This window comes from Octodon degus, unplaced genomic scaffold, assembly GCF_000260255.1.
Source record: "Octodon degus isolate 3935 unplaced genomic scaffold, OctDeg1.0 scaffold02272, whole genome shotgun sequence".
NCBI lineage: Eukaryota > Metazoa > Chordata > Mammalia > Rodentia > Octodontidae > Octodon > Octodon degus.
The window spans coordinates 86-5,257 of NW_004526848.1; the positions used below are offsets into that span (position 1 = coordinate 86).

At 40.9% G+C, this 5,172-nt stretch overlaps 1 pseudogene; it reads right to left on the bottom strand.

Moving 5' to 3' along the window:
* Positions 1–732: 732 nt before the first annotated feature.
* On the bottom strand, positions 733–1,170 carry LOC105741375 (annotated as a pseudogene).
* Between the last annotated feature and the right edge of the window lie 4,002 nt (positions 1,171–5,172).

Below are 5,172 nucleotides of genomic sequence, written 5' to 3' on the forward strand. Positions count from 1 at the left end.
AGCCTGGAGCATGATAACATATCGATAAAGGTTAAACTATTGTTCTATCTTCTAAGGCTAAGTCCTTCCACTTGCAGCACCTTCCTAGCAAGTTCTTAGAGCTTTAGTCACGTGACTATCTATAACCGTTCTCCTGTATCAGCCGTATCATAATTAGTTCTGTGTCCGGGAATAGACCGCAACCCTTTGGATCCTTGCCACCCACGGATCAGCTGCTCAGTAACCCAGGGTTCTTTAGTAAAGTAGTAACTTAAGCTCCGCCCCAGATTCGAAAACCAGAAAATCACCTGGTAAACTTACTGAAAATACATAATTCCAAGTTTTCAAATCTTTTTCTCTTTCTTTCGGTCTTTTTGAGACAGGGTCACACTATGCAGGTCAAGCCTGCCTTGAGCTCATTTTGCACCTCAGGCTGTTCTCGAACTCAATGATCCTCTTGCCTCATCCTCGCTAGTGCTGGGCATACAGGCGGGAGCCACCACACTTACCTCTAGGTTTCAAATTCTGAGTCTAGCAGGCACCGCTCCTCCGAGTATTGCACACGAGCTCCCTATCATGGTGCAACTTTTGGTCCGGAGCCCATCCTAGGGCTTTGCCTTATCTGTCTCTGCAAAGCAAATGTGCCCCTGCGAGATGAAATAAAAAAACCCTGACAACCTACATTGGGTGAAATGGGGCGGTGCACTGGGCAAAGGAGCCCAAGAGCGCCGACAGGAGGAGAAGAGATCAGAAACGCACGTGGATGTGATCCAAAACAAAAACGACTGCACCTGGCTGCAGAGCTTCAAACTCGGCAGTGTGGACACGCTGGCCAACGGGGCAAAGGGCAAAGAGAGCCACGACTTCGCTTCGGCGCCGCTCCCCTGGCCTGGCCCTTACCGTGCAGCAACTGCTCGGTCTCCCGCAGCTCCTGCTCCTTCTCGCTCAGGAGTCTGGCCGCTGCCACCAATTCGGGCCCTCTGACTTGTAAGCGGACTTCAGACTCCGCCTGCCGCTCGAGAAAGGTCCGCAAGGGCCCGCCGCGGACGAACAGCTCCTCCAGGGACAGGCTGCTGCAGAGGAAAGACCGGCGGGGCTGACACGGAGCCCGGCGGGCCCACAGACGGCGCGCAGCGCCCCACAGAAGCCGACACCTCATAGCTAGGACTGAAGGGTTTGCGCACGCCGGGCAAGGGGCGGGGCGTGGGGCGGACCGGAAGTTCCGGGCAGAGCCAGTCTCGCGACACGACGCGCAGTTGAGCAGCGAGGCTTGGCCACACCCAGCGGGACGCGCCCGCGCTGCTTTTAAAGAGCCTCCCGGAAGCGTGAGTGATAACTTCCGCCAAGCGTGGGAAAACCGCATGGTCTGTGAAGGCCAAAAGTTGAGCGGGTTGGGCGGGCGGCAGGGGCGGGGCAGCCAGCGAGGAGGTACGGGAGGCTTTGGGCACCGGGTGGAAAGCCTCCGTCGGAGACGCTTTCCAGCGCTCGCTGCTCCTCGCTGGGCAGGGCTGGCAAAACGGCGTGTTGCTGAAGTGCTTGGTAGGCCGAGTCAGTTTTCAGTTTCGCACCGCCCGTCTGCGGAATCTACTAGCTTAAAAAAGACTTCTCCCACCTGCCCGCCCATGCTCGTGTAGCCTGGTCCTCGTCCTGCCCTTTGAACCCCAATATTTTCGACAGGGGCCAGGAATACGTGTTGGTTAGTATAATTCCTTGCAGTTTTTGGAAGACTTAATAGTCTACAAGAGGTGGATTGGAAGGAATAAACAACCTGACAATGGGAGGACTGACTGCTCTGTCTAGACTGCCCGCTACCTAACTGGTTTGGGCAGTTACCACTCAGTGGAGTTAAACTGCAAAGACAGAGCTTCTTGAAGCAGCTTCTAATTTATAGCCACCCCCACCCCATGCGTAAAGCCTTTCAGGGATTTCCCAGCGCTTTAAAATTTTTATAGTTAAAAAATTTTTTATTTGTACATATTCGCACTAAATGTTCACATTTTATAGCTGATACACAGCAAATCTTAATACTTTTTTTTGTCGCCTTCCTCTCTTGCCCTCCTTCCATCTAATTTGTCTTTAAAAATAAAATGAAATGGCAGAGAATGGGACCTTCTAACAAGGTTAAAGTGTCCTTTAGCCATTAAAACGAAACTATTAAGTTTAAATTCTTGAAAATGAATTTGCTTTGTCTTTCTTCATCCCTTAGCACTACATGACAAATGCGAAGTGAAATGGATGAAACGATTCTTCAAATAATACAGTGCATAAGTTTTGCTACTTAAAACCTCCAATTATGGTTCATCTTTTCACTTGTCTATTCAAGCTGCACTACTTTATATAAACTTGTTTGGCTGTGCAACAGTGGTCGAAACTCATTGTTATTCCGATCCAAGTACAGAATGGCCCTGCTAGATTGTTTATATGTGAAATTAGTTCTTAGCTCTAAACTCAACTTTGAATTTTTCCTACATGGAAATAAATGGTGGAAGTAATTTGAACTAATATGTTAAGTCACTCAGCTGAATTCTCAAAACACATCATTTCCAAAATTATTTATAAAAGGTGCAAAATTGTTATAAGCATTAACTTTATAGTGAAGAATCCAGTCAGAATTTACTTTCCCTCAGATGCATAAGCAGTTTTAAGAAACACATAACAGTGTATCTTTTATTCTTACTGTGTTACACCAATGAGCAAACGGTGACTTGTCTAAGGATACATTGGTGAATTCTTTATTAATTCAAAACATTTTATGAAAGTGTAATGCATGTGCATTTTACAATAGCCATAGGTTTCCACAATATAGGTAATAAAAACAGCTGTTTGATTTACTTTGTAAATATACTTAAGAGACCTCTGAATTTTCTTACATAATTATCATGCTTAAATTCTATTAATTACATGGTAAAATATCTAGCATTTCTTTGATATACATAGGTAAAATGATACATAGGTAAAGTGATTAAATTCAAAAAAGGCTGAAAAAAAACCAGAAAAAAATTAAATTAGAAGAAAATAATCGGAAGTATCTACTCAATTTATGTGCAGAGTTATTTTGGCACTGCAAAATAACCAAGCATGATGCACCTTAAGGTGTATCCATATACTCAAAACTTTCTAGTAGTCCACTAACAAGTATTGGTGGAGCCCAAATATGTATATAGGTTACTAAATACAATGAACATAGTGATAAGTTATACACTTGGTGATGTTTTATAAAAGCAAACACATTAAAATTCTTTTTAGTATTTAGCAAACATCTTAAAAAAGACACTGTACTTATGACAAATTGCTTCACTTTGAGGAAGGAGTATCAAGTCTCATTGCAATATGTACACTGTTCAGTTTAGGGAACACAGAAAAGCACTAAGTAAAATCAGTTTACCTCTTCAATTCATAAGCTCTTTACTATTCAAGAGTATGTGTATGATTATGTTAATTACACAGCTAGTTACTAACTTTTAATTAAAAGGGGGGAATTCACTTTTACTGCTAAGTGAATATTTACACTAATACTGTTTTGGAGTTGTATTCTTCCATTTAATTTTCCAGTTCATTGTATTCATGGTATTTGTTAGTAAGCCTTTAATGGAACTTGATTGTAGTGTGAGGAATATATTTAAGAGCTTTTTAAAAATCACAATGTAAATGTCCAGCACAGTTACCTGTAATGTTTAACTTCTTAAAAATTGCCTCTAATATAACCTTTTTAAAAACCTCACTATTTTATAATGGAGGAACCTAATAGTTCTTCATCTGGTGATCAAGGTCAACACCAATACCCAAGAACCTAATGTTTGAGAAATTCTCACAGAAAGAGAAGATATGATAGCTAAGCATGGTGATGCATATCAGTAATCCCAGCACTCAGGACGCTGAGGCATGAGGATCACTGCGAGTTCGAGACCAACCTGTGCTGTAAGATGAGCTGAAGGCCAACCTGAACTGCACAGTGAGACCCTGTTTCAAAAAGAGAAAAAGAGGAGGAGGAAGAGAAGTAAGAAGAAAAGACAGGATGAGGACATGTGCTGTTGATAGCATGTGCCAAGATGGTAATACCTCTGAGGTATTCCTTCCAAGAATAAAAACACCTGTCTAATCATGAGAAAAACATCAAATTCCAAAACAGAGAAACTCTGAAAAATGCCAAATCAATACTCTAAACTGTCAAGGTAATCAAAAACAAAGGCGGATAAACTCACAGCTAAGAGAATCCTAAGGAGAATGACAACTAAAGGTAATATGGTGTCCTGAATGGTACCCTGGGATTGGAAAAGGATTACAGCCTGAACTGCATAGTGGGACATAACATTTACATTAGTAAGCACTGCATAGGGCATTACTTTAGTACACAAATGAGCTAGACCTTTATTTGGTTCCAGGAATTGAACTCAGGACCTCGTGCTTGCCAGACAGTTGCTGCACTGCTGAGCTAAATCCTCAGCCCTAGAGCTAGATCTTTAAAAAGGCAATGTAATCAGAAATGCAATTTGCTTACTATTATAACATTTATTTCTAACTATAAAAAGGTATAATGCTGTGTCAGCAGTTGAGTATAAATTAAATCTTAAAATTTTGAAATTTTAGCAGAAGAAACTTATTATGAGAAATAATGAGGGATGAATTTCAGGTACATATCATATAAGAAAAATATTACATTTGATTGTCATCAGCACTCGATAGTATTCATTTTCCTTATTTTAAAACTGTTGTCATAGCATGAAAATTAGTCCCCAGATTGAGACCTGTATGATAGTTCTTTGCCTTCCATAGAGTTTTCATTAAAGTTAAGGTCTAGAATATTACCTTGAATTAATCTGAAATGATTTCTTTTGGGGCTGGATAGGTCTATTCCTGTCAGTAATAGTTTTAAAAACACTTCTCAATAAATCAAAACCTGGTATTTGGAAAGAGTCCATATCACTCTGTGTACTGTTATGGGTGGCAACAATGCTATAAATGTTACAGAGAAGATCTGAGGCAAGTTTTTGGTATAAGTTTTATTGATAAATATTTGCAATTGTGTCAAGTGCATTAAAATTTTTTACAGATTTAAAACTTTGCAGGAGAACAATGTGTGATTAGAAATTTAAAAAATGAGTAAAGCACTGAAATATAAGTGTTTGCAAAATATAATTTGAAGACTGAGATCACAAATTATCGAAGTAAATGGGCAAGAACATTTTCTGGAAA